General features: G+C 48.9%; 1 protein-coding gene across 1 annotated transcript in view; it reads right to left on the bottom strand.

Annotated features, from left to right (window-relative positions):
- LOC121269341 (TBC1 domain family member 10A-like) overlaps positions 1–15,866 on the bottom strand; it is a 223,649-nt gene that overhangs the window by 134,413 nt on the left and 73,370 nt on the right. The window lies entirely within an intron of this gene.

Raw genomic sequence — 15,866 nt, forward strand, 5'->3', positions numbered from 1 at the left:
TTTCAGTCTCTCAGACACTAAGACAGTCAGACTCTCAGACACTCAGACTCTCAGACACACAGACACTCAGACTCTCAGGCTCTCAGAATTTCAGACTCTCAGACACTCAGACACTCAGACTCTCAGACACTGAGACACTCAGACTCTCAGACACTCAGACACTCAGACACACAGACTCTCAGACTCTCAGACACACAGACACTCAGACTCTCAGACTCTCAGACTCTCAGTATCTCAGAATCCCAGACACTCAGACACTCAGACTCTCAGACAGTCAGACACTCAGACACTCTGACTTTCAATCTCTCAGACACTCAGATTCTCAGACACGCAGCACTCAGACACTCAGACACTCAGACTCTCAGTCTCTCAGTCTCTCAGACACTCAGACACTCAGACTCTCAGTTTCTCAGACACTCAGACTCTCAGACACTCAGACTCTCAGACTCTCAGACTCTCAGACACCCAGCCAATGAGATCCTCAAACTCTCAGACAATCAGACTCTCAGACACACAGACTCTAAGACTCTCAGACACTCAGACACTCAGTCTCTCAGACTCTCAGACACTCACACTCAGACACTCAGACACTCAGACTCTCAGACACTCAGACACTCAGACACTCAGACGCTCAAACTCTCAGACACTCAGACACTCAGACTCTCAGACACTCAGTCTCTCAGACACTCAGACTCTCAGACACTCAGTCTCACAGACACTCAGACACTCAGACACTCAGACACACAGTCTCTCAGACACTCAGACACTCAGACTCTAAGACATTCAAACTCTCAGACACTCAGATTCTCAGACACACAGACAATCAGGCACTCAGACACTCAGAATTTCAGTCTCTCAGACCACTAAGACAGTCAGACCCTCAGACACTCAGACTCTCAGACACACAGACTCTCAGACTCTCAGACACTCAGACACTCAGACTCTCAGACTCTCAGAATTTCAGACTCTCAGACACTCAGACACTCAGACTCTCAGACACTGAGACACTCAGACTCTCAGACACTCAGACATTCAGACACACAGACTCTCAGACACACAGACCCTCAGACTCTCAGACTTTGAGACTCTCAGTATCTCAGAATCCCAGACACTCAGACACTCAGACTCTCAGACACTCAGTCACTCAGACACTCAGACTTTCAATCTCTCAGACACTCAGATTCTCAGACACTCAGACACTCAGACACTCAGACTCTCAGTCTCTCAGTCACTTAGACACTCAGACACTCAGTCTCTCAGACTCTCAGATACTCAGACTCAATGAAACTCTAACACTCAGACTCTCAGTTTCTCAGACACTCAGACTCACAGACACTCAGACTCTCAGACTCTCAGACTCTCAGACACCCAGCCAATGAGATCCTCAAACTCTCAGACAATCAGAATCTCAGACACACAGACTCTAAGACTCTCAGACACTCAGACAGTCAGACTCTCAGACACTCAGACACTCAGACACTCAGACACTCAGACTCTCAAACTCTCAGACACTCAGACTCTCAGACACTCAGACACTCAGTCTCTCAGACTCTCAGACACTCACACTCAGACACTCAGACACTCAGACTCTCAGACACTCAGACACTCAGACACTCAGACGCTCAAACTCTCAGATTCTCAGACACTCTGGCATTCAGAATCTCAGACATTCAGACTCTCAGACACTCAGACTCTCAGAATTTCAGACTCTCAGACACTGAGAAACTCAGACTGTCAGACTCTCAGACACTCAATCTCTCAGACTCTCAGACACTCAGAGACTCAGACTCTCAGATTCTCAGAATTTCAGACTCTCAGACACTGAGACACTCAGACTGTCAGACTCTCAGACTCTCAGACACTCAGAAACTCAGACACTCAGGCACTCAGACTCTCAGACTGTCCGTCACTAAGACTCTCAGACTCTCAGACACTCAGACTCAAAGAAAATCAGACACTCAGACTCTCAGACTCTCAGAATTTCAGACTCTCAGACACTCAGACACTCAGACTCTCAGACACTGAGACACTCAGACTCTCAGACACTCAGACACTCAGACACACAGACTCTCAGACACACAGACCCTCAGACTCTCAGACTTTGAGACTCTCAGTATCTCAGAATCCCAGACACTCAGACACTCAGACTCTCAGACACTCAGTCACTCAGACACTCAGACTTTCAATCTCTCAGACACTCAGATTCTCAGACACTCAGACACTCAGACACTCAGACTCTCAGACTCTCAATCTCTCAGTCACTCAGACACTCAGACACTCAGTCTCTCAGACTCTCAGATACTCAGACTCAATGAAACTCTAACACTCAGACTCTCAGTTTCTCAGACACTCAGACTCACAGACACTCAGACTCTCAGACTCTCAGACTCTCAGACACCCAGCCAATGAGATCCTCAAACTCTCAGACAATCAGAATCTCAGACACACAGACTCTAAGACTCTCAGACACTCAGACAGTCAGACTCTCAGACACTCAGACACTCAGACACTCAGACTCTCAAACTCTCAGACACTCAGACTCTCAGACACTCAGACACTCAGTCTCTCAGACTCTCAGACACTCACACTCAGACACTCAGACACTCAGACTCTCAGACACTCAGACACTCAGACACTCAGACGCTCAAACTCTCAGATTCTCAGACACTCTGGCATTCAAAATCTCAGACATTCAGACTCTCAGACACTCAGACTCTCAGAATTTCAGACTCTCAGACACTGAGAAACTCAGACTGTCAGACTCTCAGACACTCAATCTCTCAGACTCTCAGACACTCAGAGACTCAGACTCTCAGATTCTCAGAATTTCAGACTCTCAGACACTGAGACACTCAGACTGTCAGACTCTCAGACTCTCAGACACTCAGAAACTCAGACACTCAGGCACTCAGACTCTCAGACTGTCCGTCACTAAGACTCTCAGACTCTCAGACACTCAGACTCAAAGAAAATCAGACACTCAGACTCTCAGACTCTCAAACTCTCAGACTCTCAGACACTCAGACTGTCAGACACTCAGACACTCAGACTCTCAGACACTCAGAGTCTCAGAATCTCAGAATCTCAGACACTCAGACTCTCAGTCTCTTAGACACTCAGACACTCAGACACTCAGACAATCAGACTCTCAGTCTCTCAGTCTCTTAGACACTCAGACACTCAGTCTCTCAGACACTCAGACTCTCAGAGCGTCAGACTCTCAGAGTCTCAGACACTCAGACACTCAGACACTCAGACTCTCAGTCTCTCAGTCTCTTAGACACTCAGACACTCAGACACTCAGTCTCTCAGACACTCAAACTCTCAGACTCTCAGACACTCTGGATCTCAGACACTCAGACAATCAGACAGTAAGACTCTCAGGCACTCAGACTCACAGACACTCAGAGTCTCAGACACTCAGTCTCTCAGACACTCAGAAACTGAGACTCTCGGAATCTCAGACACTCAGACACTCAGACTCTCAGACACTCAGACACTCAGACTCTCAGACACACAGTCTCTCAGACACTCAGACACTCAGACACTCAGTCTCTCTGACACTCAGACACTCAGACTCTCAGACTCCCAGCCTCTCAGACACTCCGACACTCCGACACTCAGACTATCAGTCTCTCAGAATCTCAGTCTCTCAGACACTCAGACACTCAGACTCTCAGTTTCTCAGACACTCAGACTCTCAGACACTCAGTCTCTCAGACACTCAGACACTCAGACACTCAGACTCTCAGAATCTTAGTCTCTCAGACACTCAGACACTCAGACTCTCAGACTCTCAGAATTTCAGACTCTCAGACACTCAGACTCTCAGACATTCAGACTCTCAGACACTCAGACACGCAGACACTCAGTCTCTCAGACTCGCAGACACTTAGTCTCTCTGACACTCAGACACTCAGACACTCAGGCTCTCAGACTCTCAGACTCTCAGACACTCAGACACTATGTCTCTCTGACACTCAGACACTCAAACTCTCAGACACTCAGACACTCAGACACTCAGACTCTCAGCTCTCTGGCACTCAGACTCTCAGACACTCAGACACTCAGACTCTCAGACACACAGACACTCAGTCTCTCAGACTCGCAGACACTCAGTCTCTCTGACACTCAGACACTCAGACACTCAGACTCTCAGACTCTCGGACTCTCAGATACTCAGACACTCAGTCTCTCAGACACTCAGACTCTCAGACTCTCAGACTCTCAGACACTCAGACTCTCAGACACTCAGACTCCCAGACTCTCAGACTCTCAGACTCCCAGCCTCTCAGACACTCCGACACTCCGACACTCAGACTATCAGTCTCTCAGAATCTCAGTCTCTCAGACACTCAGACACTCAGACTCTCAGTTTCTCAGACACTCAGACTCTCAGACACTCAGTCTCTCAGACACTCAGACACTCAGACACTCAGACTCTCAGAATCTTAGTCTCTCAGACACTCAGACACTCAGACTCTCAGACTCTCAGAATTTCAGACTCTCAGACACTCAGACTCTCAGACACTCAGACTCTCAGACACTCAGACACGCAGACACTCAGTCTCTCAGACTCGCAGACACTTAGTCTCTCTGACACTCAGACACTCAGACACTCAGGCTCTCAGACTCTCAGACTCTCAGACACTCAGACACTCAGTCTCTCTGACACTCAGACACTCAAACTCTCAGACACTCAGACACTCAGACACTCAGACTCTCAGCTCTCTGGCACTCAGACTCTCAGACACTCAGACACTCAGACTCTCAGACACACAGACACTCAGTCTCTCAGACTCGCAGACACTCAGTCTCTCTGACACTCAGACACTCAGACACTCAGACTCTCAGACTCTCGGACTCTCAGATACTCAGACACTCAGTCTCTCAGACACTCAGACTCTCAGACTCTCAGACTCTCAGACACTCAGGCTCTCAGACACTCAGACTCCCAGACTCTCAGACTCTCAGACACTCAGACTCTCAGACACTCAGACACTCAGACACTCAGACACTCAGACTCTCAGACACTCAGCCTCTCAGACACTCAGCCTCTCAGACTCTCAGCCTCTCAGACACTCAGACTCACAGACACTCAGACTCTCAGACACTCAGACACTCAGACTCTCATTCTATCAGTCTCACAGACACTCAGACTCTCAGACACTCAGACACTCAGACTCTCAGTCTCTCAGACTCTCAGACACTCAGACTCTCAGACTCTCATTCTCTCAGTCTCACAGACACTCAGACTCTCAGACACTCAGACACACAGACACTCAGTCTCTCAGACTCGCAGACACTCAGTCTCTCTGACACTCTGACACTCAGACACTCAGACTCTCAGACACTCAGACTCTCAGACACTCAGACAATCAGACACTCAGACACTCAGCACTCAGACACTCAGACTGTCAGACCCTCAGACACTCAGAATCTCACACTCTCAGACACTCAGTCTCTCAGACACTCAGACACTCAGACACTCAGACTCTCAGACACTCAGACTCTCAGACACTCAGCACTCAGACACTACGACACTCCAACACTCAGACTCTCAGACTCTCAGACTCTCAGAATTTCAGACTCTCAAACACTCAGACACTCAGACTCTCAGACTCTCAGACACTCTGACTCTCAGACACTCAGACTCTCAGTCTCTCATTCTCACAGACACTCAGACACTATGACTCTCAGACACTCAGACTCTCAGACACTCAGACTCTCAGACTCTCAGTCTATCATTCTCACAGACACTCAGCCACTCAGACACTCAGGCTCTCAGACTCTCAGACTCTCAGACACTCAGACACTCAGTCTCTCTGACACTCAGACACTCAAACTCTCAGACACTCAGACACTCAGACACTCAGACTCTCAGCTCTCTGGCACTCAGACTCTCAGACACTCAGACACTCAGACTCTCAGACACACAGACACTCAGTCTCTCAGACTCGCAGACACTCAGTCTCTCTGACACTCAGACACTCAGACACTCAGACTCTCAGACTCTCGGACTCTCAGATACTCAGACACTCAGTCTCTCAGACACTCAGACTCTCAGACTCTCAGACTCTCAGACACTCAGACTCTCAGACACTCAGACTCCCAGACTCTCAGACTCTCAGACACTCAGACTCTCAGACACTCAGACACTCAGACACTCAGACACTCAGACTCTCAGACACTCAGCCTCTCAGACACTCAGACTCTCAGACTCTCAGCCTCTCAGACACTCAGACTCACAGACACTCAGACTCTCAGACACTCAGACACTCAGACTCTCATTCTCTCAGTCTCACAGACACTCAGACTCTCAGACACTCAGACACTCAGACTCTCAGTCTCTCAGACTCTCAGACACTCAGACTCTCAGACTCTCATTCTCTCAGTCTCACAGACACTCAGACTCTCAGACACTCAGACACACAGACACTCAGTCTCTCAGACTCGCAGACACTCAGTCTCTCTGACACTCTGACACTCAGACACTCAGACTCTCAGACACTCAGACTCTCAGACACTCAGACAATCAGACTCTCAGACACTCAGCACTCAGACACTCAGACACTCAGACTGTCAGACCCTCAGACACTCAGAATCTCACACTCTCAGACACTCAGTCTCTCAGACACTCAGACACTCAGACACTCAGACTCTCAGACACTCAGACTCTCAGACACTCAGCACTCAGACACTACGACACTCCAGCACTCAGACTCTCAGACTCTCAGACTCTCAGAATTTCAGACTCTCAAACACTCAGACACTCAGACTCTCAGACTCTCAGACACTCTGACTCTCAGACACTCAGACTCTCAGTCTCTCATTCTCACAGACACTCAGACACTATGACTCTCAGACACTCAGACTCTCAGACACTCAGACTCTCAGACTCTCAGTCTATCATTCTCACAGACACTCAGACACTCAGACACTCAGGCTCTCAGACTCTCAGACTCTCAGACACTCAGACACTCAGTCTCTCTGACACTCAGACACTCAAACTCTCAGACACTCAGACACTCAGACACTCAGACTCTCAGCTCTCTGGCACTCAGACTCTCAGACACTCAGACACTCAGACTCTCAGACACACAGACACTCAGTCTCTCAGACTCGCAGACACTCAGTCTCTCTGACACTCAGACACTCAGACACTCAGACTCTCAGACTCTCGGACTCTCAGATACTCAGACACTCAGTCTCTCAGACACTCAGGCTCTCAGACTCTCAGACTCTCAGACACTCAGACTCTCAGACACTCAGACTCCCAGACTCTCAGACTCTCAGACACTCAGACTCTCAGACACTCAGAAACTCAGACACTCAGACACTCAGACTCTCAGACACTCAGCCTCTCAGACACTCAGACTCTCAGACTCTCAGCCTCTCAGACACTCAGACTCACAGACACTCAGACTCTCAGACACTCAGACACTCAGACTCTCATTCTCTCAGTCTCACAGACACTCAGACTCTCAGACACTCAGACACTCAGACTCTCAGTCTCTCAGACTCTCAGACACTCAGATTCTCAGACTCTCATTCTCTCAGTCTCACAGACACTCAGACTCTCAGACACTCAGACACACAGACACTCAGTCTCTCAGACTCGCAGACACTCAGTCTCTCTGACACTCTGACACTCAGACACTCAGACTCTCAGACACTCAGACCCTCAGACACTCAGACAATCAGACTCTCAGACACTCAGCACTCAGACACTCAGACACTCAGACTGTCAGACCCTCAGACACTCAGAATCTCACACTCTCACTCAGTCTCTCAGACACTCAGACACTCAGACACTCAGACTCTCAGACACTCAGACTCTCAGACACTCAGCACTCAGACACTATGACACTCCAACACTCAGACTCTCAGACTCTCAGACTCTCAGACTCTCAGACTCTCAGACACTCAGACTCTCAGACACTCAGACTCCCAGACTCTCAGACTCTCAGACACTCAGACTCTCAGACACTCAGACACTCAGACACTCAGACACTCAGACTCTCAGACACTCAGCCTCTCAGACACTCAGACTCTCAGACTCTCAGCCTCTCAGACACTCAGACTCACAGACACTCAGACTCTCAGACACTCAGACACTCAGACTCTCATTCTATCAGTCTCACAGACACTCAGACTCTCAGACACTCAGACACTCAGACTCTCAGTCTCTCAGACTCTCAGACACTCAGACTCTCAGACTCTCATTCTCTCAGTCTCACAGACACTCAGACTCTCAGACACTCAGACACACAGACACTCAGTCTCTCAGACTCGCAGACACTCAGTCTCTCTGACACTCTGACACTCAGACACTCAGACTCTCAGACACTCAGACTCTCAGACACTCAGACAATCAGACTCTCAGACACTCAGCACTCAGACACTCAGACACTCAGACTGTCAGACCCTCAGACACTCAGAATCTCACACTCTCAGACACTCAGTCTCTCAGACACTCAGACACTCAGACACTCAGACTCTCAGACACTCAGACTCTCAGACACTCAGCACTCAGACACTACGACACTCCAACACTCAGACTCTCAGACTCTCAGACTCTCAGAATTTCAGACTCTCAAACACTCAGACACTCAGACTCTCAGACTCTCAGACACTCTGACTCTCAGACACTCAGACTCTCAGTCTCTCATTCTCACAGACACTCAGACACTATGACTCTCAGACACTCAGACTCTCAGACACTCAGACACTCAGACTCTCAGTCTATCATTCTCACAGACACTCAGACACTCAGACACTCAGGCTCTCAGACTCTCAGACTCTCAGACACTCAGACACTCAGTCTCTCTGACACTCAGACACTCAAACTCTCAGACACTCAGACACTCAGACTCTCAGCTCTCTGGCACTCAGACTCTCAGACACTCAGACACTCAGACTCTCAGACACACAGACACTCAGTCTCTCAGACTCACAGACACTCAGTCTCTCTGACACTCAGACACTCAGACACTCAGACTCTCAGACTCTCGGACTCTCAGATACTCAGACACTCAGTCTCTCAGACACTCAGACTCTCAGACTCTCAGACTCTCAGACACTCAGACTCTCAGACACTCAGACTCCCAGACTCTCAGACTCTCAGACACTCAGACTCTCAGACACTCAGACACTCAGACACTCAGACACTCAGACTCTCAGACACTCAGCCTCTCAGACACTCAGACTCTCAGACTCTCAGCCTCTCAGACACTCAGACTCACAGACACTCAGACTCTCAGACACTCAGACACTCAGACTCTCATTCTCTCAGTCTCACAGACACTCAGACTCTCAGACACTCAGACACTCAGACTCTCAGTCTCTCAGACTCTCAGACACTCAGACTCTCAGACTCTCATTCTCTCAGTCTCACAGACACTCAGACTCTCAGACACTCAGACACACAGACACTCAGTCTCTCAGACTCGCAGACACTCAGTCTCTCTGACACTCTGACACTCAGACACTCAGACTCTCAGACACTCAGACTCTCAGACACTCAGACAATCAGACTCTCAGACACTCAGCACTCAGACACTCAGACACTCAGACTGTCAGACCCTCAGACACTCAGAATCTCACACTCTCAGACACTCAGTCTCTCAGACACTCAGACACTCAGACACTCAGACTCTCAGACACTCAGACTCTCAGACACTCAGCACTCAGACACTACGACACTCCAACACTCAGACTCTCAGACTCTCAGACTCTCAGAATTTCAGACTCTCAAACACTCAGACACTCAGACTCTCAGACTCTCAGACACTCTGACTCTCAGACACTCAGACTCTCAGTCTCTCATTCTCACAAACACTCAGACACTATGACTCTCAGACACTCAGACTCTCAGACACTCAGACTCTCAGACTCTCAGTCTATCATTCTCACAGACACTCAGACACTCAGACACTCAGGCTCTCAGACTCTCAGATTCTCAGACACTCAGACACTCAGTCTCTCTGACACTCAGACACTCAAACTCTCAGACACTCAGACACTCAGACACTCAGACTCTCAGCTCTCTGGCACTCAGACTCTCAGACACTCAGACACTCAGACTCTCAGACACACAGACACTCAGTCTCTCAGACTCGCAGACACTCAGTCTCTCTGACACTCAGACACTCAGACACTCAGACTCTCAGACTCTCGGACTCTCAGATACTCAGACACTCAGTCTCTCAGACACTCAGACTCTCAGACTCTCAGACTCTCAGACACTCAGACTCTCAGACACTCAGACTCCCAGACTCTCAGACTCTCAGACACTCAGACTCTCAGACACTCAGACACTCAGACACTCAGACACTCAGACTCTCAGACACTCAGCCTCTCAGACACTCAGACTCTCAGACTCTCAGCCTCTCAGACACTCAGACTCACAGACACTCAGACTCTCAGACACTCAGACACTCAGACTCTCATTCTCTCAGTCTCACAGACACTCAGACTCTCAGACACTCAGACACTCAGACTCTCAGTCTCTCAGACTCTCAGACACTCAGATTCTCAGACTCTCATTCTCTCAGTCTCACAGACACTCAGACTCTCAGACACTCAGACACACAGACACTCAGTCTCTCAGACTCGCAGACACTCAGTCTCTCTGACACTCTGACACTCAGACACTCAGACTCTCAGACACTCAGACTCTCAGACACTCAGACAATCAGACTCTCAGACACTCAGCACTCAGACACTCAGACACTCAGACTGTCAGACCCTCAGACACTCAGAATCTCACACTCTCAGACACTCAGTCTCTCAGACACTCAGACACTCAGACACTCAGACTCTCAGACACTCAGACTCTCAGACACTCAGCACTCAGACACTACGACACTCCAACACTCAGACTCTCAGACTCTCAGACTCTCAGAATTTCAGACTCTCAAACACTCAGACACTCAGACTCTCAGACTCTCAGACACTCTGACTCTCAGACACTCAGACTCTCAGTCTCTCATTCTCACAGACACTCAGACACTATGACTCTCAGACACTCAGACTCTCAGACACTCAGACTCTCAGACTCTCAGTCTCTCATTCTCACAGACACTCAGACACTCAGACACTCAGACTCTCAGACTCTCAGAATGTCAGACTCTCAGACACTCAGACAATCAGACACTCACACTCTCAAACACTCAATCTCTCAGACACGCAGACTCTCAATCAGTCAGACACTCAGACACTCAGACTCTAAGACACTCAGACACTCAGACTCTCAGACAGTCAGACACTCAGACTCTCAGACACTCAGACAAACAGACACACAGACTCTCAGACTCTCAGTCTCTCAGACACTCAGAAACCCAGACTCTCAGACACTAAGTCTCTCAGACACTCAGACACTCAGACTCTCAGACACTCAGTCCATCAGATTCTCAGACTCTCAGACTCTCAGACAGTCAGTCACTCAGACACTCAAACTCTGAGACTCTCACACTCTCAGACACTCTGACTCTCAGACACTCTGACTCTCAGTCACTCAGACAGTCAGACTCTCAGTCACTCAGAGTCTCAGACACTCAGAGTCTCAGACACTCAGTCTCTCAGACACTCAGACACATCAGAATATCAGATTCTCAGACACTCAGACTCTCAGACACTCAGACTCTCAGACACTCAGACTCTCAGACTCTCAGACTCTCAGACACTCAGACACTCAGACACTCAAACTTTCAGACACTCAGACTCTCAAACTCTCAGACACTCAGACTCTCAGACACTCAGACACTCAGACACTCAGACTCTCAGACTCTCAGACACTCAGACTCTCAGACACTCAGACAATCAGACTCTCAGACACTCAGACACTCCGACTCTCAGACACTCAAACTCTCAGACTCTCAGACACTCAGAAACTCCGACACTCAGACTATCAGTCTCTCAGAATCTCAGTCTCTCAGACACTCAGACACTCAGACTCTCAGACACTCTGACTCTCAGACACTCAGACACTCAGACAGTCAGACTCTCAGACACTCAGACTCTCAGACACTCAGACACTCAGACTCTCAGATTCTCAGACACTCAGACTCTCAGACACTCAGTCTCTCAGACACTCAGACACTCAGACACTCAGACTCTCAGACACTCAGACTCTCAGAATCTCAGTCTCTCAGACACTCAGACACTCAGACTCTCAGACTCTCAGAATTTCAGACTCTCAGACACTCAGACTCGCAGACACTCAGACTCTCAGACAATCAGACTCTCAGACACTCAGACACACAGACACTCAGTCTCTCAGACTCGCAGACACTCAGACACTCAGACACTCAGACACTCAGACTCTGAGAGTCTCAGACTCTCAGACTCTCAGACACTCAGACACTCAGTCTCTCTGACACTCAGACACTCAGACTCTCAGACTCCCAGCCTCTCAGACACTCCGACACTCCGACACTCAGACTATCAGTCTCTCAGAATCTCAGTCTCTCACACACTCAGACACTCTGACTCTCAGACACTCTGACTCTCAGACACTCAGGCACTCAGTCAGTCAGACTCTCAGACACTCAGACACTCAGACACTCAGACTCTCCATTTCTCAGACACTCAGACTATCAGACACTCAGTCTCTCAGACACTCAGACACTCAGACACTCAGACTCTCAGAATCTTAGTCTCTCAGTCACTCAGACACTCAGACTCTCAGACTCTCAGAATTTCAGACTCTCAGACACTCAGACTCTCAGACTCGCAGACACTCAGTCTCTCTGACACTCAGACACTCAGACACTCAGGCTCTCAGACTCTCAGACTCTCAGACACTCAGACACTCAGTCTCTCTGACACTCAGACACTCAAACTCTCAGACACTCAGACACTCAGACACTCAGACTCTCAGCTCTCTGGCACTCAGACTCTCAGACACTCAGACACTCAGACTCTCAGACACACAGACACTCAGTCTCTCAGACTCGCAGACACTCAGTCTCTCTGACACTCAGACACTCAGACACTCAGACTCTCAGACTCTCGGACTCTCAGATACTCAGACACTCAGTCTCTCAGACACTCAGACTCTCAGACTCTCAGACTCTCAGACACTCAGACTCTCAGACACTCAGACTCTCAGACACTCAGACACTCAGACACTCAGACACTCAGACTCTCAGACACTCAGACTCTCAGACTCTCAGCCTCTCAGACACGCAGACTCACAGACACTCAGACTCTCAGACACTCAGACACTCAGACTCTCATTCTCTCAGTCTCACAGACACTCAGACTCTCAGACACTCAGACACTCAGACTCTCAGTCTCTCAGACTCTCAGACACTCAGACTCTCAGACTTTCATTCTCTCAGTCTCACAGACACTCAGACTCTCAGACACTCAGACACACAGACACTCAGTCTCTCAGACTCGCAGACACTCAGTCTCTCTGACACTCTGACACTCAGACACTCAGACTCTCAGACACTCAGACTCTCAGACACTCAGACAATCAGACTCTCAGACACTCAGCACTCAGACACTCAGACACTCAGACTGTCAGACCCTCAGACACTCAGAATCTCACACTCTCAGACACTCAGTCTCTCAGACACTCAGACACTCAGACACTCAGACTCTCAGACACTCAGCACTCAGACACTCCGACACTCCAACACTCAGACTCTCAGACTCTCAGACTCTCAGAATTTCAGACTCTCAAACACTCAGACACTCAGACTCTCAGACTCTCAGACACTCAGACTCTCAGACACTCAGACTCTCAGTCTCTCATTCTCACAGACACTCAGACACTATGACTCTCAGACACTCAGACTCTCAGACACTCAGACCCTCAGACTCTCAGTCTCTCATTCTCACAGACACTCAGACACTCAGACTCTCAGACTCTCAGACTGTCAGACTCTCAGACACTCAGACAATCAGACACTCACACTCTCAAACACTCAATCTCTCAGACACTCAGACTCTCAATCAATCAGACACTCAGACACTCAGACTCTAAGACACTCAGACACTCAGACACTCAGACTCTCAGACAGTCAGACACTCAGAATCTCAGACACTCAGACTCTCAGACTCTCAGACACTCAGACAAACAGACACACAGACTCTCAGACTCTCAGTCTCTCAGACACTCAGAAACCCAGACTCTCAGACACTAAGTCTCTCAGACACTCAGACACTCAGACTCTCAGACACTCAGTCCATCAGATTCTCAGACTCTCAGACTCTCAGACAGTCAGTCACTCAGACACTCAAACTCTGAGACTCTCACACTCTCAGACACTCTGACTCTCAGACACTCTGACTCTCAGTCACTCAGACAGTCAGACTCTCAGTCACTCAGAGTCTCAGACACTCAGAGTCTCAGACACTCAGTCTCTCAGACACTCAGACACATCAGACTATCAGATTCTCAGACACTCAGACTCTCAGACACTCAGACTCTCAGACACTCAGACTCTCAGACTCTCAGACACTCAGACTCTCAGACACTCAGACACTCAAACTTTCAGACACTCAGACTCTCAAACTCTCAGACACTCAGACTCTCAGACATTCAGACACTCAGACTCTCAGACTCTCAGACACTCAGACTCTCAGACACTCAGACAATCAGACACTCAGACACTCAGACACTCCGACTCTCAGACACTCAAACTCTCAGACTCTCAGACACTCAGAAACTCCGACACTCAGACTATCAGTCTCTCAGAATCTCAGTCTCTCAGACACTCAGACACTCAGACTCTCAGACACTCAGACTCTCAGAATCTCAGTCTCTCAGACACTCAGACACTCAGATTCTCAGACTCTCAGAATTTCACACTCTCAGACACTCAGACTCTCAGACACTCAGACTCTCAGACCATCAGACTCTCAGACACTCAGACACTAAGACTCTCAGACTCTCAGACTCTCATTTTCTCAGACTCTCATTCTCTCAGTCTCACAGACACTCAGACTCTCAGACACTCAGACACTCAGACTCTCAGTCTCTCAGACTCTCAGACACTCAGACTCTCAGACTTTCATTCTCTCAGTCTCACATACACTCAGACTCTCAGACACTCATACACACAGACACTCAGTCTCTCAGACTCGCAGACACTCAGTCTCTCTGACACTCTGACACTCAGACACTCAGACTCTCAGACACTCAGACTCTCAGACACTCAGACAATCAGACTCTCAGACACTCAGCACTCAGACACTCAGACTGTCAGACCCTCAGACACTCAGAATCTCACACTCTCAGACACTCAGTATCTCAGACACTCAGACACTCAGACACTCAGACTCTCAGACACTCAGCACTAAGACACTCCGACACTCCAACACTCAGACTCTCAGACTCTCAGACTCTCAGAATTTCAGACTCTCAGACTCTCAGACACTCAGACTCTCAGTCTCTCATTCTCACAGACACTCAGACACTATGACTCTCAGACACTCAGACGCTCAGACACTCAGACTTTCAGACTCTCAGTCTCTCAGACTGTCAGACTCTCAGACACTCAGACAATCAGACACTCACACTCTCAAACACTCAATCTCTCAGACACTCAGACTCTCAATCAATCAGACACTCAGACACTCAGACTCTAAGACACTCAGACACTCAGACTCTCAGACAGTCAGGCACTCAGAATCTCAGACACTCAGACTCTCAGACTCTCAGACACTCAGACAAACAGACACACAGACTCTCAGACTCTCAGTCTCTCAGACACTCAGAAACCCAGACTCTCAGACACTAAGTCTCTCAGACACTCAGACACTCAGACTCTCAGACACTCAGTCCATCAGATTCTCAGACTCTCAGACTCTCAGACAGTCAGTCACTCAGACACTCAAACTCTGAGACT

The sequence above is a fragment of the Carcharodon carcharias genome, chromosome 24, assembly GCF_017639515.1.
Source record: "Carcharodon carcharias isolate sCarCar2 chromosome 24, sCarCar2.pri, whole genome shotgun sequence".
Lineage (NCBI taxonomy): Eukaryota > Metazoa > Chordata > Chondrichthyes > Lamniformes > Lamnidae > Carcharodon > Carcharodon carcharias.